Source organism: Rhineura floridana, chromosome 2 (assembly GCF_030035675.1).
Source record: "Rhineura floridana isolate rRhiFlo1 chromosome 2, rRhiFlo1.hap2, whole genome shotgun sequence".
Taxonomy (NCBI): domain Eukaryota; kingdom Metazoa; phylum Chordata; class Lepidosauria; order Squamata; family Rhineuridae; genus Rhineura; species Rhineura floridana.
Window position 1 is genome coordinate 29376939 of NC_084481.1, and position 26655 is coordinate 29403593.

Genomic DNA, 26655 nt, shown 5'->3' on the forward strand with positions numbered 1-26655 from the left:
GCAGGGAAACAGGTTCCGCAAACTTTTTCTGCCCTTTCGGATCTTGGGCATCATATGACGCGAGTTTGAGGCGCTTTGGATACTTTTCATTTTTTTGAAAAAATCCTGACCCGCGGGTCACACTTTTTGCCTTCTTTTTCTCTCCTGAGCTGCACTCAGGTTTCTGCAGCTTGTTCAGAATCTAGAGCAGGGAAACAGGTTCCGCAAACTTTTTCTGCCCTTTCGGATCTCGGGCATCATATGACGCGAGTTTGAGACGCTTTGGATACTTTTCATTTTTTTGAAAAAATCCTGACCTGCGGGTCACAGTTTTTGCCTTCTTTTTCTCTCCTGAGCTGCACTCAGGTTTCTGCAGCTTGTTCAGAATCTAGAGCAGGGAAACAGGTTCCGCAAACTTTTTCTGCCCTTTCGGATCTCGGGCATCATATGACGCGAGTTTGAGATGCTTTGGATACTATTCATATTTTTGAAAAAATCCTGACCCCGCGGGTCACACTTTTTGCCTTCTTTTTCTCTCCTGAGCTGCACTCAGGTTTCTGCAGCTTGTTCAGAATCTAGAGCAGGGAAACAGGTTCCGTAAACTTTTTCTGCCCTTTCGGATCTCGGGCATCATATGATGCGAGGTTGAGATGCTTTGGATACTTTTCAATTTTTTGAAAAAATCCTGACCTGCGGGTCACACTTTTTGCCTTCTTTTTCTCTCCTGAGCTGCACTCAGGTTTCTGCAGCTTGTTCAGACAGTTTTTCCCTACTTTTTCTCTCCTGAGCTGCACTCAGGTTTCTGCAGCTTGTTCAGAATCTACAGCAGGGAAACAGGTTCCGTAAACTTTTTCTGCCCTTTCGGATCTCGGGCATCATATGACGCGAGTTTGAGACGCTTTGGATACTTTTCAGTTTTTTGAAAAAATCCTGACCCGCGGGTCACACTTTTTGCCTTTTTTTTGTCTCCTGAGCTGCACTCAGGTTTCTGCAGCTTGTTCACAATCTAGAGCAGGGAAACAGGTTCTGCAAACGTTTTCTGCCCTTTCGGATCTTGGGCATCATATGACGCGAGTTTGAGACGCTTTGGATACTTTTCATTTTTTTGAAAAAATCCTGACCCGCGGGTCACACTTTTTGCCTTCTTTTTCTCTCCTGAGCTGCACTCAGGTTTCTGCAGCTTGTTCAGAATCTAGAGCAGGGAAACAGGTTCTGCAAACTTTTTCTCCCCTTTCGGATCTCGGGCATCATATGACGCGAGTTTGAGACGCTTTGGATACTTTTCATGTTTTTGAAAAAATCCTGACCCGCGGGTCACAGTTTTTGTCTTCTTTTTCTCTCCTGAGCTGCACTCAGGTTTCTGCAGCTTGTTCAGAATCTAGAGCAGGGAAACAGGTTCCGCAAACTTTTTCTGCCCTTTCGGATCTCGGGCACCATATGATGCGAGGTTGAGATGCTTTGGATACTTTTCATTTTTTTGAAAATATCCTGACCCGCGGGTCACACTTTTTGCCTTCTTTTTCTCTCCTGAGCTGCACTCAGGTTTCTGCAGCTTGTTCAGAATCTAGAGCAGGGAAACAGGTCCCTTAAACTTTTTCTGCCCTTTCGGATCTCGGGCACCATATGACGGCAGTTTCAGATGCTTTCGATACTTTTCATTTTTTTGAAAAAATCCTGACCCACGGGTCACAGTTTTTGTCTTCTTTATTTCTCCTGAGCTGCACTCAGGTTTCTGCAGCTTGTTCAGAATCTAGAGCAGGGAAACAGGTTCCGCAAACTTTTTCTGCCCTTTCGGATCTCGGGCATCATATGACGCGAGTTTGAGACGCTTTGGATACTTTTCATTTTTTTGAAAAAATCCTGACCCGTGGGTCAGAGTTTTTACCTTCTTTTTCTCTCCTGAGCTGCACTCAGGTTTCTGCAGCTTGTTCAGAATCTAGAGCAGGGAAACAGGTTCTGCAAACGTTTTCTGCCCTTTCGGATCTCGGGCATCATATGACGCGAGTTTGAGACGCTTTGGATACTTTTCATTTTTTTGAAAAAATCCTGACCCGCGGGTCACACTTTTTGCCTTCTTTTTGTCTCCTGAGCTGCACTCAGGTTTCTGCAGCTTGTTCACAATCTAGAGCAGGGAAACAGGTTCTGCAAACGTTTTCTGCCCTTTCGGATCTCGGGCATCATATGACGCCAGTTTGAGACGCTTTGGATACTTTTCATTTTTTTGAAAAAATCCTAACCCGCGGGTCACAGTTTTTGCCTTCTTTTTCTCTCCTGAGCTGCACTCAGGTTTCTGCAGCTTGTTCAGAATATAGAGCAGGGAAAATGGTTCCGTAAACTTTTTCTGCCCTTTCGGATCTCGGGCATCATATGACGCGAGTTTGAGATGCTTTGGATACTTTTCATTTTTTTGAAAAAATCCTGACCTGCGGGTCACACTTTTTGCCTTCTTTTTCTCTCCTGAGCTGCACTCAGGTTTCTGCAGCTTGTTCAGACAGTTTTTCCCTACTTTTTCTCTCCTGAGCTGCACTCAGGTTTCTGCAGCTTGTTCAGAATCTAGAGCAGGGAAACAGGTTCCACAAACTTTTTCTGCCCTTTCGGATCTCGGGCATCATATGACGCGAGTTTGAGATGCTTTGGATACTTTTCATTTTTTTGAAAAAATCCTGACCCGCGGGTCACACTTTTTGCCTTCTTTTTCTCTCCTGAGCTGCACTCAGGTTTCTGCAGCTTGTTCAGAATCTAGAGCAGGGAAAATGGTTCCGTAAACTTTTTCTGCCCTTTCGGATCTCGGGCATCATATGACGCGAGTTTGAGATGCTTTGGATACTTTTCATTTTTTTGAAAAAATCCTGACCTGCGGGTCACACTTTTTGCCTTCTTTTTCTCTCCTGAGCTGCACTCAGGTTTCTGCAGCTTGTTCAGACAGTTTTTCCCTACTTTTTCTCTCCTGAGCTGCACTCAGGTTTCTGCAGCTTGTTCAGAATCTAGAGCAGGGAAACAGGTTCCACAAACTTTTTCTGCCCTTTCGGATCTCGGGCATCATATGACGCGAGTTTGAGATGCTTTGGATACTTTTCATTTTTTTGAAAAAATCCTGACCCGCGGGTCACACTTTTTGCCTTCTTTTTCTCTCCTGAGCTGCACTCAGGTTTCTGCAGCTTGTTCAGAATCTAGAGCAGGGAAACAGGTTCTGCAAACGTTTTCTGCCCTTTCGGATCTCGGGCATCATATGACGCGAGTTTGAGACGCTTTGGATACTTTTCATTTTTTTGAAAAAATCCTGACCCGCGGGTCACACTTTTTGCCTTCTTTCTCTCTCCTGAGCTGCACTCAGGTTTCTGCAGCTTGTTCAGACAGTTTTTCCCTACTTTTTCTCTCCTGAGCTGCACTCAGGTTTCTGCAGCTTGTTCAGAATCTAGAGCAGGGAAACAGGTTCTGCAAACTTTTTCTGCCCTTTCAGATCTCGGGCATCACATGACGCAAGTTTGAGACGCTTTGGATACTTTTCATTTTTTTGAAAAAATCCTGACCCGCGCGTCACACTTTTTGCCTTCTTTTTCTCTCCTGAGCTGCACTCAGGTTTCTGCAGCTTGTTCACACAGTTTTTCCGTACTTTTTCTCTCCTGAGCTGCACTCAGGTTTCTGCAGCTTGTTCAGAATCTAGAGCAGGGAAACAGGTTCCGTAAACTTTTTCTGCCCTTTCGGATCTCGGGCATCATATGACGCGAGTTTGAGACGCTTTGGATACTTTTCATTTTTTTGAAAAAATCCTGACCCGCGGGTCACACTTTTTGCCTTCTTTTTGTCTCCTGAGCTGCACTCAGGTTTCTGCAGCTTGTTCACAATCTAGAGCAGGGAAACAGGTTCTGCAAACATTTTCTGCCCTTTCGGATCTCGGGCATCATATGACGCGAGTTTGAGACGCTTTGGATACTTTTCATTTTTTTGAAAAAATCCTGACCCGCGGGTCACACTTTTTGCCTTCTTTCTCTCTCCTGAGCTGCACTCAGGTTTCTGCAGCTTGTTCAGAATCTAGAGCAGGGAAACAGGTTCCGCAAACTTTTTCTGCCCTTTCGGATCTCGGGCATCATATGACGCGAGTTTGAGATGCTTTGGATACTTTTCATTTTTTTGAAAAAATCCTGACCTGCGGGTCACACTTTTTGACTTCTTTTTCTCTCCTGAGCTGCACTCAGGTTTCTGCAGCTTGTTCAGACAGTTTTTCCCTACTTTTTCTCTCCTGAGCTGCACTCAGGTTTCTGCAGCTTGTTCAGAATCTAGAGCAGGGAAACAGGTTCTGCAAACTTTTTCTGCCCTTTCAGATCTCGGGCATCACATGACGCAAGTTTGAGACGCTTTGGATACTTTTCATTTTTTTGAAAAAATCCTGACCCGCGCGTCACACTTTTTGCCTTCTTTTTCTCTCCTGAGCTGCACTCAGGTTTCTGCAGCTTGTTCACACAGTTTTTCCGTACTTTTTCTCTCCTGAGCTGCACTCAGGTTTCTGCAGCTTGTTCAGAATCTAGAGCAGGGAAACAGGTTCCGTAAACTTTTTCTGCCCTTTCGGATCTCGGGCATCATATGACGCGAGTTTGAGACGCTTTGGATACTTTTCATTTTTTTGAAAAAATCCTGACCCGCGGGTCACACTTTTTGCCTTCTTTTTGTCTCCTGAGCTGCACTCAGGTTTCTGCAGCTTGTTCACAATCTAGAGCAGGGAAACAGGTTCTGCAAACGTTTTCTGCCCTTTCGGATCTCGGGCATCATATGACGCGAGTTTGAGACGCTTTGGATACTTTTCATTTTTTTGAAAAAATCCTGACCTGCGGGTCACACTTTTTGACTTCTTTTTCTCTCCTGAGCTGCACTCAGGTTTCTGCAGCTTGTTCAGAATCTAGAGCAGGGAAACAGGTTCCGCAAACTTTTTCTGCCCTTTCGGATCTCGGGCATCATATGACGCGAGTTTGAGATGCTTTGGATACTTTTCATTTTTTTGAAAAAATCCTGACCTGCGGGTCACACTTTTTGACTTCTTTTTCTCTCCTGAGCTGCACTCAGGTTTCTGCAGCTTGTTCAGACAGTTTTTCCCTACTTTTTCTCTCCTGAGCTGCACTCAGGTTTCTGCAGCTTGTTCAGAATCTAGAGCAGGGAAACAGTTCCACAAACTTTTTCTGCCCTTTCGGATCTCGGGCATCATATGACGCGAGTTTGAGATGCTTTGGATACTTTTCATTTTTTTGAAAAAATCCTGACCCGCGGGTCACACTTTTTGCCTTCTTTTTCTCTCCTGAGCTGCACTCAGGTTTCTGCAGCTTGTTCAGAATCTAGAGCAGGGAAACAGGTTCCGCAAACTTTTTCTGCCCTTTCGGATCTTGGGCATCATATGACGCGAGTTTGAGGCGCTTTGGATACTTTTCATTTTTTTGAAAAAATCCTGACCCGCGGGTCACACTTTTTGCCTTCTTTTTCTCTCCTGAGCTGCACTCAGGTTTCTGCAGCTTGTTCAGAATCTAGAGCAGGGAAACAGGTTCCGCAAACTTTTTCTGCCCTTTCGGATCTCGGGCATCATATGACGCGAGTTTGAGACGCTTTGGATACTTTTCATTTTTTTGAAAAAATCCTGACCTGCAGGTCACAGTTTTTGCCTTCTTTTTCTCTCCTGAGCTGCACTCAGGTTTCTGCAGCTTGTTCAGAATCTAGAGCAGGGAAACAGGTTCCGCAAACTTTTTCTGCCCTTTCGGATCTCGGGCATCATATGACGCGAGTTTGAGATGCTTTGGATACTATTCATATTTTTGAAAAAATCCTGACCCCGCGGGTCACACTTTTTGCCTTCTTTTTCTCTCCTGAGATGCACTCAGGTTTCTGCAGCTTGTTCAGAATCTAGAGCAGGGAAACAGGTTCCGTAAACTTTTTCTGCCCTTTCGGATCTCGGGCATCATATGATGCGAGGTTGAGATGCTTTGGATACTTTTCAATTTTTTGAAAAAATCCTGACCTGCGGGTCACACTTTTTGCCTTCTTTTTCTCTCCTGAGCTGCACTCAGGTTTCTGCAGCTTGTTCAGACAGTTTTTCCCTACTTTTTCTCTCCTGAGCTGCACTCAGGTTTCTGCAGCTTGTTCAGAATCTACAGCAGGGAAACAGGTTCCGTAAACTTTTTCTGCCCTTTCGGATCTCGGGCATCATATGACGCGAGTTTGAGACGCTTTGGATACTTTTCAGTTTTTTGAAAAAATCCTGACCCGCGGGTCACACTTTTTGCCTTTTTTTTGTCTCCTGAGCTGCACTCAGGTTTCTGCAGCTTGTTCACAATCTAGAGCAGGGAAACAGGTTCTGCAAACGTTTTCTGCCCTTTCGGATCTTGGGCATCATATGACGCGAGTTTGAGACGCTTTGGATACTTTTCATTTTTTTGAAAAAATCCTGACCCGCGGGTCACACTTTTTGCCTTCTTTTTCTCTCCTGAGCTGCACTCAGGTTTCTGCAGCTTGTTCAGAATCTAGAGCAGGGAAACAGGTTCTGCAAACTTTTTCTCCCCTTTCGGATCTCGGGCATCATATGACGCGAGTTTGAGACGCTTTGGATACTTTTCATGTTTTTGAAAAAATCCTGACCCGCGGGTCACAGTTTTTGTCTTCTTTTTCTCTCCTGAGCTGCACTCAGGTTTCTGCAGCTTGTTCAGAATCTAGAGCAGGGAAACAGGTTCCGCAAACTTTTTCTGCCCTTTCGGATCTCGGGCACCATATGATGCGAGGTTGAGATGCTTTGGATACTTTTCATTTTTTTGAAAATATCCTGACCCGCGGGTCACACTTTTTGCCTTCTTTTTCTCTCCTGAGCTGCACTCAGGTTTCTGCAGCTTGTTCAGAATCTAGAGCAGGGAAACAGGTCCCTTAAACTTTTTCTGCCCTTTCGGATCTCGGGCACCATATGACGGCAGTTTCAGATGCTTTGGATACTTTTCATTTTTTTGAAAAAATCCTGACCCGCGGGTCACAGTTTTTGTCTTCTTTATTTCTCCTGAGCTGCACTCAGGTTTCTGCAGCTTGTTCAGAATCTAGAGCAGGGAAACAGGTTCCGCAAACTTTTTCTGCCCTTTCGGATCTCGGGCATCATATGACGCGAGTTTGAGACGCTTTGGATACTTTTCATTTTTTTGAAAAAATCCTGACCCGTGGGTCAGAGTTTTTACCTTCTTTTTCTCTCCTGAGCTGCACTCAGGTTTCTGCAGCTTGTTCAGAATCTAGAGCAGGGAAACAGGTTCTGCAAACGTTTTCTGCCCTTTCGGATCTCGGGCATCATATGACGCGAGTTTGAGACGCTTTGGATACTTTTCATTTTTTTGAAAAAATCCTGACCCGCGGGTCACACTTTTTGCCTTCTTTTTGTCTCCTGAGCTGCACTCAGGTTTCTGCAGCTTGTTCACAATCTAGAGCAGGGAAACAGGTTCTGCAAACGTTTTCTGCCCTTTCGGATCTCGGGCATCATATGACGCCAGTTTGAGACGCTTTGGATACTTTTCATTTTTTTGAAAAAATCCTAACCCGCGGGTCACAGTTTTTGCCTTCTTTTTCTCTCCTGAGCTGCACTCAGGTTTCTGCAGCTTGTTCAGAATATAGAGCAGGGAAAATGGTTCCGTAAACTTTTTCTGCCCTTTCGGATCTCGGGCATCATATGACGCGAGTTTGAGATGCTTTGGATACTTTTCATTTTTTTGAAAAAATCCTGACCTGCGGGTCACACTTTTTGCCTTCTTTTTCTCTCCTGAGCTGCACTCAGGTTTCTGCAGCTTGTTCAGACAGTTTTTCCCTACTTTTTCTCTCCTGAGCTGCACTCAGGTTTCTGCAGCTTGTTCAGAATCTAGAGCAGGGAAACAGGTTCCACAAACTTTTTCTGCCCTTTCGGATCTCGGGCATCATATGACGCGAGTTTGAGATGCTTTGGATACTTTTCATTTTTTTGAAAAAATCCTGACCCGCGGGTCACACTTTTTGCCTTCTTTTTCTCTCCTGAGCTGCACTCAGGTTTCTGCAGCATGTTCAGAATCTAGAGCAGGGAAACAGGTTCCGCAAACTTTTTCTGCCCTTTCGGATCTCGGGCATCATATGACGCGAGTTTGAGACGCTTTGGATACTTTTCATTTTTTTGAAAAAATCCTGACCCGCGGGTCACACTTTTTGCCTTCTTTTTCTCTCCTGAGCTGCACTCAGGTTTCTGCAGCTTGTTCAGAATCTAGAGCAGGGAAACAGGTTCCGCAAACTTTTTCTGCCCTTTCGGATCTCGGGCATCATATGACGCGAGTTTGAGATGCTTTGGATACTTTTCTTTTTGAAAAAATCCTGACCCGCGGGTCACACTTTTTGCATTCTTTTTCTCTCCTGAGCTGCACTCAGGTTTCTGCAGCTTGTTCAGACAGTTTTTCCCTACTTTTTCTCTCCTGAGCTGCACTCAGGTTTCTGCAGCTTGTTCAGAATCTAGAGCAGGGAAACAGGTTCCGCAAATTTTTTCTGCCCTTTCGGATCTCGGGCATCATATGACGCGAGTTTGAGACGCTTTGGATACTTTTCATTTTTTTGAAAAAATCCTGACCCGCGGGTCACACTTTTTGCCTTCTTTTTGTCTCCTGAGCTGCACTCAGGTTTCTGCAGCTTGTTCAGAATCTAGAGCAGGGAAACAGGTTCTGCAAACGTTTTCTGCCCTTTCGGATCTCGGGCATCATATGACGCGAGTTTGAGACGCTTTGGATACTTTTCATTTTTTTGAAAAAATCCTGACCCGCGGGTCACACTTTTTGCCTTCTTTTTGTCTCCTGAGCTGCACTCAGGTTTCTGCAGCTTGTTCACAATCTAGAGCAGGGAAACAGGTTCTGCAAACGTTTTCTGCCCTTTCGGATCTCGGGCATCATATGACGCGAGTTTGAGACGCTTTGGATACTTTTCATTTTTTTGAAAAAATCCTAACCCGCGGGTCACAGTTTTTGCCTTCTTTTTCTCTCCTGAGCTGCACTCAGGTTTCTGCAGCTTGTTCAGAATATAGAGCAGGGAAAATGGTTCCGTAAACTTTTTCTGCCCTTTCGGATCTCGGGCATCATATGACGCGAGTTTGAGATGCTTTGGATACTTTTCATTTTTTTGAAAAAATCCTGACCTGCGGGTCACACTTTTTGCCTTCTTTTTCTCTCCTGAGCTGCACTCAGGTTTCTGCAGCTTGTTCAGACAGTTTTTCCCTACTTTTTCTCTCCTGAGCTGCACTCAGGTTTCTGCAGCTTGTTCAGAATCTAGAGCAGGGAAACAGGTTCCACAAACTTTTTCTGCCCTTTCGGATCTCGGGCATCATATGACGCGAGTTTGAGATGCTTTGGATACTTTTCATTTTTTTGAAAAAATCCTGACCCGCGGGTCACACTTTTTGCCTTCTTTTTCTCTCCTGAGCTGCACTCAGGTTTCTGCAGCTTGTTCAGAATCTAGAGCAGGGAAACAGGTTCCGCAAACTTTTTCTGCCCTTTCGGATCTCGGGCATCATATGACGCGAGTTTGAGACGCTTTGGATACTTTTCATTTTTTTGAAAAAATCCTGACCCGCGGGTCACAGTTTTTGCCTTCTTTTTCTCTCCTGAGCTGCACTCAGGTTTCTGCAGCTTGTTCAGAATCTAGAGCAGGGAAACAGGTTCCGCAAACTTTTTCTGCCCTTTCGGATCTCGGGCATCATATGACGCGAGTTTGAGATGCTTTGGATACTTTTCTTTTTGAAAAAATCCTGACCCGCGGGTCACACTTTTTGCATTCTTTTTCTCTCCTGAGCTGCACTCAGGTTTCTGCAGCTTGTTCAGACAGTTTTTCCCTACTTTTTCTCTCCTGAGCTGCACTCAGGTTTCTGCAGCTTGTTCAGAATCTAGAGCAGGGAAACAGGTTCCGCAAATTTTTTCTGCCCTTTCGGATCTCGGGCATCATATGACGCGAGTTTGAGACGCTTTGGATACTTTTCATTTTTTTGAAAAAATCCTGACCCGCGGGTCACACTTTTTGCCTTCTTTTTGTCTCCTGAGCTGCATTCAGGTTTCTGCAGCTTGTTCACAATCTAGAGCAGGGAAACAGGTTCTGCAAACGTTTTCTGCCCTTTCGGATCTCGGGCATCATATGACGCGAGTTTGAGACGCTTAGGATACTTTTCATTTTTTTGAAAAAATCCTAACCCGCGGGTCACAGTTTTTGCCTTCTTTTTCTCTCCTGAGCTGCACTCAGGTTTCTGCAGCTTGTTCAGAATATAGAGCAGGGAAAATGGTTCCGTAAACTTTTTCTGCCCTTTCGGATCTCGGGCATCATATGATGCGAGGTTGAGATGCTTTGGATACTTTTCCTTTTTTTGAAAAAATCCTGACCTGCGGGTCACACTTTTTGCCTTCTTTTTCTCTCCTGAGCTGCACTCAGGTTTCTGCAGCTTGTTCACACAGTTTTTCCCTACTTTTTCTCTCCTGAGCTGCACTCAGGTTTCTGCAGCTTGTTCAGAATCTAGAGCAGGGAAACAGGTTCCGTAAACTTTTTCTGCCCTTTCGGATCTCGGGCATCATATGACGCGAGTTTGAGACGCTTTGGATACTTTTCATTTTTTTGAAAAAATCCTGACCCGTGGGTCACACTTTTTGCCTTCTTTTTGTCTCCTGAGCTGCACTCAGGTTTCTGCAGCTTGTTCACAATCTAGAGCAGGGAAACAGGTTCTGCAAACTTTTTCTGCCCTTTCGGATCTCGGGCATCATATGACGCGAGTTTGAGACGCTTTGGATACTTTTCATTTTTTTGAAAAAATCCTGACCCGCGGGTCACACTTTTTGCCTTCTTTCTCTCTCCTGAGCTGCACTCAGGTTTCTGCAGCTTGTTCAGAATCTAGAGCAGGGAAACAGGTTCCGCAAACTTTTTCTGCCCTTTCGGATCTCGGGCATCATATGACGCGAGTTTGAGATGCTTTGGATACTTTTCATTTTTTTGAAAAAATCCTGACCTGCGGGTCACACTTTTTGCCTTCTTTTTCTCTCCTGAGCTGCACTCAGGTTTCTGCAGCTTGTTCAGACAGTTTTTCCCTACTTTTTCTCTCCTGAGCTGCACTCAGGTTTCTGCAGCTTGTTCAGAATCTAGAGCAGGGAAACAGGTTCCACAAACTTTTTCTGCCCTTTCGGATCTCGGGCATCATATGACGCGAGTTTGAGATGCTTTGGATACTTTTCATTTTTTTGAAAAAATCCTGACCCGCGGGTCACACTTTTTGCCTTCTTTTTCTCTCCTGAGCTGCACTCAGGTTTCTGCAGCTTGTTCAGAATCTAGAGCAGGGAAACAGGTTCCGCAAACTTTTTCTGCCCTTTCGGATCTCGGGCATCATATGACGCGAGTTTGAGACGCTTTGGATACTTTTCATTTTTTTGAAAAAATCCTGACCCGCGGGTCACACTTTTTGCCTTCTTTTTCTCTCCTGAGCTGCACTCAGGTTTCTGCAGCTTGTTCAGAATCTAGAGCAGGGAAACAGGTTCCGCAAACTTTTTCTGCCCTTTCGGATCTCGGGCATCATATGACGCGTGTTTGAGATGCTTTGGATACTTTTCATTTTTTTGAAAAAATCCTGACCCGCGGGTCACAGTTTTTGCCATCTTTTTCTCTCCTGAGCTGCACTCAGGTTTCTGCAGCTTGTTCAGAATCTAGAGCAGGGAAACAGGTTCTGCAAACTTTTTCTGCCCTTTCGGATCTCGGGCATCATATGACGCGAGTTTGAGATGCTTTGGATACTTTTCTTTTTGAAAAAATCCTGACCCGCGGGTCACACTTTTTGCATTCTTTTTCTCTCCTGAGCTGCACTCAGGTTTCTGCAGCTTGTTCAGACAGTTTTTCCCTACTTTTTCTCTCCTGAGCTGCACTCTGGTTTCTGCAGCTTGTTCAGAATCTAGAGCAGGGAAACAGGTTCCGCAAATTTTTTCTGCCCTTTCGGATCTCGGGCATCACATGACGCGAGTTTGAGACACTTTGGATACTTTTCATTTTTTTGAAAAAATCCTGACCCTCGGGTCACAATTTTTGTCTTCTTTTTCTCTCCTGAGCTGCACTCAGGTTTCTGCAGCTTGTTCAGAATCTAGAGCAGGGAAACAGGTTCCGTAAACGTTTTCTGCCCTTTCGGATCTCGGGCATCATATGATGCGATGTTGAGATGCTTTGGATACTTTTCATTTTTTTGAAAAAATCCTGACCCGCGGGTCACACTTTTTGCCTTCTTTTTCTCTCCTTAGCTGCACTCAGGTTTCTACAGCTTGTTCAGAATCTAGAGCAGGGAAACAGGTTCCGTAAACTTTTTCTGCCCTTTCGGATCTCGGGCATCATATGACGCGAGTTTGAGACGCTTTGGATACTTTTCATTTTTTTGAAAAAATCCTGACCCGCGCGTCACAGTTTTTGCCTTCTTTTTCTCTCCTGAGCTGCACTCAGGTTTCTGCAGCTTGTTCAGAATCTAGAGCAGGGAAACAGGTTCCGCAAACTTTTTCTGCCCTTTCGGATCTCGCGCACCATATGATGCGACGTTGAGATGCTTTGGATCCTTTTCATTTTTTTGAAAAAATCCTGACCCGCGGGTCACACTTTTTGCCTTCTTTTTCTCTCCTGAGCTGCACTCAGGTTTCTGCAGCTTGTTCAGACAGTTTTTCCCTACTTTTTCTCTCCTGAGCTGCACTCAGGTTTCTGCAGCTTGTTCAGAATATAGAGCAGGGAAACAGGTTCCGCAAACTTTTTCTGCCCTTTCGGATCTCGGGCATCATATGACGCGAGTTTGAGACGCTTTGGATACTTTTCATTTTTTTGAAAAAATCCTGACCCGCGGGTCACACTTTTTGCCTTCTTTCTCCCTCCTGAGCTGCACTCAGGTTTCTGCAGCTTGTTCAGAATCTAGAGCAGGGAAACAGGTTCCGCAAACTTTTTCTGCCCTTTCGGATCTCGGGCATCATATGACGCGAGTTTGAGATGCTTTGGATACTTTTCATTTTTTTGAAAAAATCCTGACCTGCGGGTCACACTTTTTGCCTTCTTTTTCTCTCCTGAGCTGCACTCAGGTTTCTGCAGCTTGTTCAGACAGTTTTTCCCTACTTTTTCTCTCCTGAGCTGCACTCAGGTTTCTGCAGCTTGTTCAGAATCTAGAGCAGGGAAACAGGTTCCGCAAACTTTTTCTGCCCTTTCGGATCTCGGGCATCATATGACGCGAGTTTGAGACGCTTTGGATACTTTTCATTTTTTTGAAAAAATCCTGACCCGCGGGTCACACTTTTTGCCTTCTTTTTCTCTCCTGAGCTGCACTCAGGTTTCTGCAGCTTGTTCAGAATCTAGAGCAGGGAAACAGGTTCCGCAAACTTTTTCTGCCCTTTCGGATCTCGGGCATCATATGACGCGAGTTTGAGATGCTTTGGATACTTTTCATTTTTTTGAAAAAATCCTGACCCGCGGGTCACAGTTTTTGCCTTCTTTTTCTCTCCTGAGCTGCACTCAGGTTTCTGCAGCTTGTTCAGAATCTAGAGCAGGGAAACAGGTTCCGCAAACTTTTTCTGCTCTTTCGGATCTCGGGCATCATATGACGCGAGTTTGAGATGCTTTGGATACTTTTCTTTTTGAAAAAATCCTGACCCGCGGGTCACACTTTTTGCATTCTTTTTCTCTCCTGAGCTGCACTCAGGTTTCTGCAGCTTGTTCAGACAGTTTTTCCCTACTTTTTCTCTCCTGAGCTGCACTCAGGTTTCTGCAGCTTGTTCAGAATCTAGAGCAGGGAAACAGGTTCCGCAAATTTTTTCTGCCCTTTCGGATCTCGGGCATCACATGACGCGAGTTTGAGACGCTTTCGATACTTTTCATTTTTTTGAAAAAATCCTGACCCGCGGGTCAGTTTTTGTCTTCTTTTTCTCTCCTGAGCTGCACTCAGGTTTCTGCAGCTTGTTCAGAATCTAGAGCAGGGAAACAGGTTCTGCAAACTTTTTCTGCCCTTTCGGATCTTGGGCATCATATGACGCGAGTTTGAGACGCTTTGGATACTTTTCATTTTTTTGAAAAAATCCTGAACCGCGGGTCACACTTTTTGCCTTCTTTTTCTCTCCTGAGCTGCACTCAGGTTTCTGCAGCTTGTTCAGAATCTAGAGCAGGGAAACAGGTTCTGCAAACTTTTTCTCCCCTTTCGGATCTCGGGCATCATATGACGCGAGTTTGAGACGCTTTGGATACTTTTCATGTATTTGAAAAAATCCTGACCCGCGGGTCACAGTTTTTGTCTTCTTTTTCTCTCCTGAGCTGCACTCAGGTTTCTGCAGCTTGTTCAGAATCTAGAGCAGGGAAACAGGTTCTGCAAACGTTTTCTGCCCTTTCGGATCTCGGGCATCATATGACGCGAGTTTGAGACGCTTTGGATACTTTTCATTTTTTTGAAAAAATCCTGACCCGCGGGTCACACTTTTTGCCTTCTTTTTGTCTCCTGAGCTGCACTCAGGTTTCTGCAGCTTGTTCACAATCTAGAGCAGGGAAACAGGTTCTGCAAACGTTTTCTGCCCTTTCGGATCTCGGGCATCATATGACGCGAATTTGAGACGCTTTGGATACTTTTCATTTTTTTGAAAAAATCCTAACCCGCGGGTCACAGTTTTTGCCTTCTTTTTCTCTCCTGAGCTGCACTCAGGTTTCTGCAGCTTGTTCAGAATATAGAGCAGGGAAAATGGTTCCGTAAACTTTTTCTGCCCTTTCGGATCTCGGGCATCATATGATGCAAGGTTGAGATGCTTTGGATACTTTTCCTTTTTTTGAAAAAATCCTGACCTGCGGGTCACACTTTTTGCCTTCTTTTTCTCTCCTGAGCTGCACTCAGGTTTCTGCAGCTTGTTCACACAGTTTTTCCCTACTTTTTCTCTCCTGAGCTGCACTCAGGTTTCTGCAGCTTGTTCAGAATCTAGAGCAGGGAAACAGGTTCCGTAAACTTTTTCTGCCCTTTCGGATCTCGGGCATCATATGACGCGAGTTTGAGACGCTTTGGATACTTTTCATTTTTTTGAAAAAATCCTGACCCGCGGGTCACACTTTTTGCCTTCTTTTTGTCTCCTGAGCTGCACTCAGGTTTCTGCAGCTTGTTCACAATCTAGAGCAGGGAAACAGGTTCTGCAAACTTTTTCTGCCCTTTCGGATCTCGGGCATCATATGACGCGAGTTTGAGACGCTTTGGATACTTTTCATTTTTTTGAAAAAATCCTGACCCGCGGGTCACACTTTTTGCCTTCTTTCTCTCTCCTGAGCTGCACTCAGGTTTCTGCAGCTTGTTCAGAATCTAGAGCAGGGAAACAGGTTCCGCAAACTTTTTCTGCCCTTTCGGATCTCGGGCATCATATGACGCGAGTTTGAGATGCTTTGGATACTTTTCATTTTTTTGAAAAAATCCTGACCTGCGGGTCACACTTTTTGCCTTCTTTTTCTCTCCTGAGCTGCACTCAGGTTTCTGCAGCTTGTTCAGACAGTTTTTCCCTACTTTTTCTCTCCTGAGCTGCACTCAGGTTTCTGCAGCTTGTTCAGAATCTAGAGCAGGGAAACAGGTTCCACAAACTTTTTCTGCCCTTTCGGATCTCGGGCATCATATGACGCTTGTTTGAGATGCTTTGGATACTTTTCATTTTTTTGAAAAAATCCTGACCCGCGGGTCACACTTTTTGCCTTCTTTTTCTCTCCTGAGCTGCACTCAGGTTTCTGCAGCTTGTTCAGAATCTAGAGCAGGGAAACAGGTTCCGCAAACTTTTTCTGCCCTTTCGGATCTCGGGCATCATATGACGCGAGTTTGAGACGCTTTGGATACTTTTCATTTTTTTGAAAAAATCCTGACCCGCGGGTCACACTTTTTGCCTTCTTTTTCTCTCCTGAGCTGCACTCAGGTTTCTGCAGCTTGTTCAGAATCTAGAGCAGGGAAACAGGTTCCGCAAACTTTTTCTGCCCTTTCGGATCTCGGGCATCATATGACGCGAGTTTGAGATGCTTTGTATACTTTTCATTTTTTTGAAAAAATCCTGACCCGCGGGTCACAGTTTTTGCCTTCTTTTTCTCTCCTGAGCTGCACTCAGGTTTCTGCAGCTTGTTCAGAATCTAGAGCAGGGAAACAGGTTCCGCAAACTTTTTCTGCCCTTTCGGATCTCGGGCATCATATGACGCGAGTTTGAGATGCTTTGGATACTTTTCTTTTTGAAAAAATCCTGACCCGCGGGTCACACTTTTTGCATTCTTTTTCTCTCCTGAGCTGCACTCAGGTTTCTGCAGCTTGTTCAGACAGTTTTTCCCTACTTTTTCTCTCCTGAGCTGCACTCAGGTTTCTGCAGCTTGTTCAGAATCTAGAGCAGGGAAACAGGTTCCGCAAATTTTTTCTGCCCTTTCGGATCTCGGGCATCACATGACGCGAGTTTGAGACACTTTGGATACTTTTCATTTTTTTGAAAAAATCCTGACCCTCGAGTCACAATTTTTGTCTTCTTTTTCTCTCCTGAGCTGCACTCAGGTTTCTGCACCTTGTTCAGAATCTAGAGCAGGGAAACAGGTTCCGTAAACGTTTTCTGCCCTTTCGGATCTCGGGCATCATATGATGCGATGTTGAGATGCTTTGGATACTTTTCATTTTTTTGAAAAAATCCTGACCCGCGGGTCACACTTTTTGCCTTCTTTTTCTCTCCTTAGCTGCACTCAGGTTTCTACAGCTTGTTCAGAATCTAGAGCAGGGAAACAGGTTCCGTAAACTTTTTCTGCCCTTTCGGATCTCGGGCATCATATGACGCGAGTTTGAGACGCTTTGGATACTTTTCATTTTTTTGAAAAAATCCTGACCCGCGCGTCACAGTTTTTGCCTTCTTTTTCTCTCCTGAGCTGCACTCAGGTTTCTGCAGCTTGTTCAGAATCTAGAGCAGGGAAACAGGTTCCGCAAACTTTTTCTGCCCTTTCGGATCTCGCGCACCATATGATGCGACGTTGAGATGCTTTGGATCCTTTTCATTTTTTTGAAAAAATCCTGACCCGCGGGTCACACTTTTTGCCTTCTTTTTCTCTCCTGAGCTGCACTCAGGTTTCTGCAGCTTGTTCAGACAGTTTTTCCCTACTTTTTCTCTCCTGAGCTGCACTCAGGTTTCTGCAGCTTGTTCACAATCTAGAGCAGGGAAACAGGTTCTGCAAACGTTTTCTGCCCTTTCGGATCTCGGGCATCATATGACGCGAGTTTGAGATGCTTTGGATACTTTTCATTTTTTTGAAAAAATCCTAACCCGCGGGTCACACTTTTTGCCTTCTTTTTCTCTCCTGAGCTGCACTCAGGTTTCTGCAGCTTGTTCAGAATATAGAGCAGGGAAAATGGTTCCGTAAACTTTTTCTGCCCTTTCGGATCTCGGGCATCATATGATGCGAGGTTGAGATGCTTTGGATACTTTTCCTTTTTTTGAAAAAATCCTGACCTGCGGGTCACACTTTTTGCCTTCTTTTTCTCTCCTGAGCTGCACTCAGGTTTCTGCAGCTTGTTCACACAGTTTTTCCCTACTTTTTCTCTCCTGAGCTGCACTCAGGTTTCTGCAGCTTGTTCAGAATCTAGAGCAGGGAAACAGGTTCCGTAAACTTTTTCTGCCCTTTCGGATCTCGGGCATCATATGACGCGAGTTTGAGACGCTTTGGATACTTTTCATTTTTTTGAAAAAATCCTGACCCGTGGGTCACACTTTTTGCCTTCTTTTTGTCTCCTGAGCTGCACTCAGGTTTCTGCAGCTTGTTCACAATCTAGAGCAGGGAAACAGGTTCTGCAAACTTTTTCTGCCCTTTCGGATCTCGGGCATCATATGACGCGAGTTTGAGACGCTTTGGATACTTTTCATTTTTTTGAAAAAATCCTGACCCGCGGGTCACACTTTTTGCCTTCTTTCTCTCTCCTGAGCTGCACTCAGGTTTCTGCAGCTTGTTCAGAATCTAGAGCAGGGAAACAGGTTCCGCAAACTTTTTCTGCCCTTTCGGATCTCGGGCATCATATGACGCGAGTTTGAGATGCTTTGGATACTTTTCATTTTTTTGAAAAAATCCTGACCTGCGGGTCACACTTTTTGCCTTCTTTTTCTCTCCTGAGCTGCACTCAGGTTTCTGCAGCTTGTTCAGACAGTTTTTCCCTACTTTTTCTCTCCTGAGCTGCACTCAGGTTTCTGCAGCTTGTTCAGAATCTAGAGCAGGGAAACAGGTTCCGCAAACTTTTTCTGCCCTTTCGGATCTCGGGCATCATATGACGCGAGTTTGAGATGCTTTGGATACTTTTCATTTTTTTGAAAAAATCCTGACCCGCGGGTCACACTTTTTGCCTTCTTTTTCTCTCCTGAGCTGCACTCAGGTTTCTGCAGCTTGTTCAGAATCTAGAGCAGGGAAACAGGTTCCGCAAACTTTTTCTGCCCTTTCGGATCTCGGGCATCATATGACGCGAGTTTGAGACGCTTTGGATACTTTTCATTTTTTTGAAAAAAACCTGACCCGCGGGTCACACTTTTTGCCTTCTTTTTCTCTCCTGAGCTGCACTCAGGTTTCTGCAGCTTGTTCAGAATATAGAGCAGGGAAACAGGTTCCGCAAACTTTTTCTGCCCTTTCGGATCTCGGGCATCATATGACGCGAGTTTGAGATGCTTTGGATACTTTTCATTTTTTTGAAAAAATCCTGACCCGCGGGTCACAGTTTTTGCCATCTTTTTCTCTCCTGAGCTGCACTCAGGTTTCTGCAGCTTGTTCAGAATCTAGAGCAGGGAAACAGGTTCCGCAAACTTTTTCTGCCCTTTCGGATCTCGGGCATCATATGACGCGAGTTTGAGATGCTTTGGATACTTTTCTTTTTGAAAAAATCCTGACCCGCGGGTCACACTTTTTGCATTCTTTTTCTCTCCTGAGCTGCACTCAGGTTTCTGCAGCTTGTTCAGACAGTTTTTCCCTACTTTTTCTCTCCTGAGCTGCACTCAGGTTTCTGCAGCTTGTTCAGAATCTAGAGCAGGGAAACAGGTTCCGCAAATTTTTTCTGCCCTTTCGGATCTCGGGCATCACATGACGCGAGTTTGAGACACTTTGGATACTTTTCATTTTTTTGAAAAAATCCTGACCCTCGGGTCACAATTTTTGTCTTCTTTTTCTCTCCTGAGCTGCACTCAGGTTTCTGCAGCTTGTTCAGAATCTAGAGCAGGGAAACAGGTTCCGTAAACGTTTTCTGCCCTTTCGGATCTCGGGCATCATATGATGCGATGTTGAGATGCTTTGGATACTTTTCATTTTTTTGAAAAAATCCTGACCCGCGGGTCACACTTTTTGCCTTCTTTTTCTCTCCTTAGCTGCACTCAGGTTTCTACAGCTTGTTCAGAATCTAGAGCAGGGAAACAGGTTCCGTAAACTTTTTCTGCCCTTTCGGATCTCGGGCATCATATGACGCGAGTTTGAGACGCTTTGGATACTTTTCATTTTTTTGAAAAAATCCTGACCCGTGGGTCACACTTTTTGCCTTCTTTTTGTCTCCTGAGCTGCACTCAGGTTTCTGCAGCTTGTTCACAATCTAGAGCAGGGAAACAGGTTCTGCAAACTTTTTCTGCCCTTTCGGATCTCGGGCATCATATGACGCGAGTTTGAGACGCTTTGGATACTTTTCATTTTTTTGAAAAAATCCTGACCCGCGGGTCACACTTTTTGCCTTCTTTCTCTCTCCTGAGCTGCACTCAGGTTTCTGCAGCTTGTTCAGAATCTAGAGCAGGGAAACAGGTTCCGCAAACTTTTTCTGCCCTTTCGGATCTCGGGCTTCATATGACGCGAGTTTGAGATGCTTTGGATACTTTTCATTTTTTTGAAAAAATCCTGACCCGCGGGTCACACTTTTTGCATTCTTTTTCTCTCCTGAGCTGCACTCAGGTTTCTGCAGCTTGTTCAGACAGTTTTTCCCTACTTTTTCTCTCCTGAGCTGCACTCAGGTTTCTGCAGCTTGTTCAGAATCTAGAGCAGGGAAACAGGTTCCGCAAATTTTTTCTGCCCTTTCGGATCTCGGGCATCACATGACGCGAGTTTGAGACACTTTGGATACTTTTCATTTTTTTGAAAAAATCCTGACCCTCGAGTCACAATTTTTGTCTTCTTTTTCTCTCCTGAGCTGCACTCAGGTTTCTGCACCTTGTTCAGAATCTAGAGCAGGGAAACAGGTTCCGTAAACGTTTTCTGCCCTTTCGGATCTCGGGCATCATATGATGCGATGTTGAGATGCTTTGGATACTTTTCATTTTTTTGAAAAAATCCTGACCCGCGGGTCACACTTTTTGCCTTCTTTTTCTCTCCTTAGCTGCACTCAGGTTTCTACAGCTTGTTCAGAATCTAGAGCAGGGAAACAGGTTCCGTAAACTTTTTCTGCCCTTTCGGATCTCGGGCATCATATGACGCGAGTTTGAGACGCTTTGGATACTTTTCATTTTTTTGAAAAAATCCTGACCCGCGCGTCACAGTTTTTGCCTTCTTTTTCTCTCCTGAGCTGCACTCAGGTTTCTGCAGCTTGTTCAGAATCTAGAGCAGGGAAACAGGTTCCGCAAACTTTTTCTGCCCTTTCGGATCTCGCGCACCATATGATGCGACGTTGAGATGCTTTGGATCCTTTTCATTTTTTTGAAAAAATCCTGACCCGCGGGTCACACTTTTTGCCTTCTTTTTCTCTCCTGAGCTGCACTCAGGTTTCTGCAGCTTGTTCAGACAGTTTTCCCCTACTTTTTCTCTCCTGAGCTGCACTCAGGTTTCTGCAGCTTGTTCACAATCTAGAGCAGGGAAACAGGTTCTGCAAACGTTTTCTGCCCTTTCGGATCTCGGGCATCATATGACGCGAGTTTGAGATGCTTTGGATACTTTTCATTTTTTTGAAAAAATCCTAACCCGCGGGTCACAGTTTTTGCCTTCTTTTTCTCTCCTGAGCTGCACTCAGGTTTCTGCAGCTTGTTCAGAATATAGAGCAGGGAAAATGGTTCCGTAAACTTTTTCTGCCCTTTCGGATCTCGGGCATCATATGATGCGAGGTTGAGATGCTTTGGATACTTTTCCTTTTTTTGAAAAAATCCTGACCTGCGGGTCACACTTTTTGCCTTCTTTTTCTCTCCTGAGCTGCACTCAGGTTTCTGCAGCTTGTTCACACAGTTTTTCCCTACTTTTTCTCTCCTGAGCTGCACTCAGGTTTCTGCAGCTTGTTCAGAATCTAGAGCAGGGAAACAGGTTCCGTAAACTTTTTCTGCCCTTTCGGATCTCGGGCATCATATGACGCGAGTTTGAGACGCTTTGGATACTTTTCATTTTTTTGAAAAAATCCTGACCCGTGGGTCACACTTTTTGCCTTCTTTTTGTCTCCTGAGCTGCACTCAGGTTTCTGCAGCTTGTTCACAATCTAGAGCAGGGAAACAGGTTCTGCAAACTTTTTCTGCCCTTTCGGATCTCGGGCATCATATGACGCGAGTTTGAGACGCTTTGGATACTTTTCATTTTTTTGAAAAAATCCTGACCCGCGGGTCACACTTTTTGCCTTCTTTCTCTCTCCTGAGCTGCACTCAGGTTTCTGCAGCTTGTTCAGAATCTAGAGCAGGGAAACAGGTTCCGCAAACTTTTTCTGCCCTTTCGGATCTCGGGCATCATATGACGCGAGTTTGAGATGCTTTGGATACTTTTCATTTTTTTGAAAAAATCCTGACCTGCGGGTCACACTTTTTGCCTTCTTTTTCTCTCCTGAGCTGCACTCAGGTTTCTGCAGCTTGTTCAGACAGTTTTTCCCTACTTTTTCTCTCCTGAGCTGCACTCAGGTTTCTGCAGCTTGTTCAGAATCTAGAGCAGGGAAACAGGTTCCGCAAACTTTTTCTGCCCTTTCGGATCTCGGGCATCATATGACGCGAGTTTGAGATGCTTTGGATACTTTTCATTTTTTTGAAAAAATCCTGACCCGCGGGTCACACTTTTTGCCTTCTTTTTCTCTCCTGAGCTGCACTCAGGTTTCTGCAGCTTGTTCAGAATCTAGAGCAGGGAAACAGGTTCCGCAAACTTTTTCTGCCCTTTCGGATCTCGGGCATCATATGACGCGAGTTTGAGACGCTTTGGATACTTTTCATTTTTTTGAAAAAATCCTGACCCGCGGGTCACACTTTTTGTCTTCTTTTTCTCTCCTGAGCTGCACTCAGGTTTCTGCAGCTTGTTCAGAATATAGAGCAGGGAAACAGGTTCCGCAAACTTTTTCTGCCCTTTCGGATCTCGGGCATCATATGACGCGAGTTTGAGATGCTTTGGATACTTTTCATTTTTTTGAAAAAATCCTGACCCGCGGGTCACAGTTTTTGCCATCTTTTTCTCTCCTGAGCTGCACTCAGGTTTCTGCAGCTTGTTCAGAATCTAGAGCAGGGAAACAGGTTCCGCAAACTTTTTCTGCCCTTTCGGATCTCGGGCATCATATGACGCGAGTTTGAGATGCTTTGGATACTTTTCTTTTTGAAAAAATCCTGACCCGCGGGTCACACTTTTTGCATTCTTTTTCTCTCCTGAGCTGCACTCAGGTTTCTGCAGCTTGTTCAGACAGTTTTTCCCTACTTTTTCTCTCCTGAGCTGCACTCAGGTTTCTGCAGCTTGTTCAGAATCTAGAGCAGGGAAACAGGTTCCGCAAATTTTTTCTGCCCTTTCGGATCTCGGGCATCACATGACGCGAGTTTGAGACACTTTGGATACTTTTCATTTTTTTGAAAAAATCCTGACCCTCGGGTCACAATTTTTGTCTTCTTTTTCTCTCCTGAGCTGCACTCAGGTTTCTGCAGCTTGTTCAGAATCTAGAGCAGGGAAACAGGTTCCGTAAACGTTTTCTGCCCTTTCGGATCTCGGGCATCATATGATGCGATGTTGAGATGCTTTGGATACTTTTCATTTTTTTGAAAAAATCCTGACCCGCGGGTCACACTTTTTGCCTTCTTTTTCTCTCCTTAGCTGCACTCAGGTTTCTACAGCTTGTTCAGAATCTAGAGCAGGGAAACAGGTTCCGTAAACTTTTTCTGCCCTTTCGGATCTCGGGCATCATATGACGCGAGTTTGAGACGCTTTGGATACTTTTCATTTTTTTGAAAAAATCCTGACCCGTGGGTCACACTTTTTGCCTTCTTTTTGTCTCCTGAGCTGCACTCAGGTTTCTGCAGCTTGTTCACAATCTAGAGCAGGGAAACAGGTTCTGCAAACTTTTTCTGCCCTTTCGGATCTCGGGCATCATATGACGCGAGTTTGAGACGCTTTGGATACTTTTCATTTTTTTGAAAAAATCCTGACCCGCGGGTCACACTTTTTGCCTTCTTTCTCTCTCCTGAGCTGCACTCAGGTTTCTGCAGCTTGTTCAGAATCTAGAGCAGGGAAACAGGTTCCGCAAACTTTTTCTGCCCTTTCGGATCTCGGGCATCATATGACGCGAGTTTGAGATGCTTTGGATACTTTTCATTTTTTTGAAAAAATCCTGACCTGCGGGTCACACTTTTTGCCTTCTTTTTCTCTCCTGAGCTGCACTCAGGTTTCTGCAGCTTGTTCAGACAGTTTTTCCCTACTTTTTCTCTCCTGAGCTGCACTCAGGTTTCTGCAGCTTGTTCAGAATCTAGAGCAGGGAAACAGGTTCCGCAAACTTTTTCTGCCCTTTCGGATCTCGGGCATCATATGACGCGAGTTTGAGATGCTTTGGATACTTTTCATTTTTTTGAAAAAATCCTGACCCGCGGGTCACACTTTTTGCCTTCTTTTTCTCTCCTGAGCTGCACTCAGGTTTCTGCAGCTTGTTCAGAATCTAGAGCAGGGAAACAGGTTCCGCAAACTGTTTCTGCCCTTTCGGATCTCGGGCATCATATGACGCGAGTTTGAGACGCTTTGGATACTTTTCATTTTTTTGAAAAAATCCTGACCCGCGGGTCACACTTTTTGCCTTCTTTTTCTCTCCTGAGCTGCACTCAGGTTTCTGCAGCTTGTTCAGAATATAGAGCAGGGAAACAGGTTCCGCAAACTTTTTCTGCCCTTTCGGATCTCGGGCATCATATGACGCGAGTTTGAGATGCTTTGGATACTTTTCATTTTTTTGAAAAAATCCTGACCCGCGGGTCACAGTTTTTGCCATCTTTTTCTCTCCTGAGCTGCACTCAGGTTTCTGCAGCTTGTTCAGAATCTAGAGCAGGGAAACAGGTTCCGCAAACTTTTTCTGCCCTTTCGGATCTCGGGCATCATATGACGCGAGTTTGAGATGCTTTGGATACTTTTCTTTTTGAAAAAATCCTGACCCGCGGGTCACACTTTTTGCATTCTTTTTCTCTCCTGAGCTGCACTCAGGTTTCTGCAGCTTGTTCAGACAGTTTTTCCCTACTTTTTCTCTCCTGAGCTGCACTCAGGTTTCTGCAGCTTGTTCAGAATCTAGAGCAGGGAAACAGGTTCTGCAAATTTTTTCTGCCCTTTCGGATCTCGGGCATCACATGACGCGAGTTTGAGACACTTTGGATACTTTTCATTTTTTTGAAAAAATCCTGACCCTCGGGTCACAATTTTTGTCTTCTTTTTCTCTCCTGAGCTGCACTCAGGTTTCTGCAGCTTGTTCAGAATCTAGAGCAGGGAAACAGGTTCCGTAAACGTTTTCTGCCCTTTCGGATCTCGGGCATCATATGATGCGATGTTGAGATGCTTTGGATACTTTTCATTTTTTTGAAAAAATCCTGACCCGCGGGTCACACTTTTTGCCTTCTTTTTCTCTCCTTAGCTGCACTCAGGTTTCTACAGCTTGTTCAGAATCTAGAGCAGGGAAACAGGTTCCGTAAACTTTTTCTGCCCTTTCGGATCTCGGGCATCATATGACGCGAGTTTGAGACGCTTTGGATACTTTTCATTTTTTTGAAAAAATCCTGACCCGCGCGTCACAGTTTTTGCCTTCTTTTTCTCTCCTGAGCTGCACTCAGGTTTCTGCAGCTTGTTCAGAATCTAGAGCAGGGAAACAGGTTCCGCAAACTTTTTCTGCCCTTTCGGATCTCGCGCACCATATGATGCGACGTTGAGATGCTTTGGATCCTTTTCATTTTTTTGAAAAAATCCTGACCCGCGGGTCACACTTTTTGCCTTCTTTTTCTCTCCTGAGCTGCACTCAGGTTTCTGCAGCTTGTTCAGACAGTTTTTCCCTACTTTTTCTCTCCTGAGCTGCACTCAGGTTTCTGCAGCTTGTTCAGAATCTAGAGCAGGGAAACAGGTTCCGCAAATTTTTTCTGCCCTTTCGGATCTCGGGCATCACATGACGCGAGTTTGAGACACTTTGGATACTTTTCATTTTTTTGAAAAAATCCTGACCCTCGGGTCACAATTTTTGTCTTCTTTTTCTCTCCTGAGCTGCACTCAGGTTTCTGCAGCTTGTTCAGAATCTAGAGCAGGGAAACAGGTTCCGTAAACGTTTTCTGCCCTTTCGGATCTCGGGCATCATATGATGCGATGTTGAGATGCTTTGGATACTTTTCATTTTTTTGAAAAAATCCTGACCCGCGGGTCACACTTTTTGCCTTCTTTTTCTCTCCTTAGCTGCACTCAGGTTTCTACAGCTTGTTCAGAATCTAGAGCAGGGAAACAGGTTCCGTAAACTTTTTCTGCCCTTTCGGATCTCGGGCATCATATGACGCGAGTTTGAGACGCTTTGGATACTTTTCATTTTTTTGAAAAAATCCTGACCCGCGCGTCACAGTTTTTGCCTTCTTTTTCTCTCCTGAGCTGCACTCAGGTTTCTGCAGCTTGTTCAGAATCTAGAGCAGGGAAACAGGTTCCGCAAACTTTTTCTGCCCTTTCGGATCTCGCGCACCATATGATGCGACGTTGAGATGCTTTGGATCCTTTTCATTTTTTTGAAAAAATCCTGACCCGCGGGTCACACTTTTTGCCTTCTTTTTCTCTCCTGAGCTGCACTCAGGTTTCTGCAGCTTGTTCAGACAGTTTTTCCCTACTTTTTCTCTCCTGAGCTGCACTCAGGTTTCTGCAGCTTGTTCAGAATATAGAGCAGGGAAACAGGTTCCGCAAACTTTTTCTGCCCTTTCGGATCTCGGGCATCATATGACGCGAGTTTGAGACGCTTTGGATACTTTTCATTTTTTTGAAAAAATCCTGACCCGCGGGTCACACTTTTTGCCTTCTTTCTCTCTCCTGAGCTGCACTCAGGTTTCTGCAGCTTGTTCAGAATCTAGAGCAGGGAAACAGGTTCCGCAAACTTTTTCTGCCCTTTCGGATCTCGGGCATCATATGACGCGAGTTTGAGATGCTTTGGATACTTTTCATTTTTTTGAAAAAATCCTGACCTGCGGGTCACACTTTTTGCCTTCTTTTTCTCTCCTGAGCTGCACTCAGGTTTCTGCAGCTTGTTCAGACAGTTTTTCCCTACTTTTTCTCTCCTGAGCTGCACTCAGGTTTCTGCAGCTTGTTCAGAATCTAGAGCAGGGAAACAGGTTCCACAAACTTTTTCTGCCCTTTCGGATCTCGGGCATCATATGACGCGAGTTTGAGATGCTTTGGATACTTTTCATTTTTTTGAAAAAATCCTGACCCGCGGGTCACACTTTTTGCCTTCTTTTTCTCTCCTGAGCTGCACTCAGGTTTCTGCAGCTTGTTCAGAATCTAGAGCAG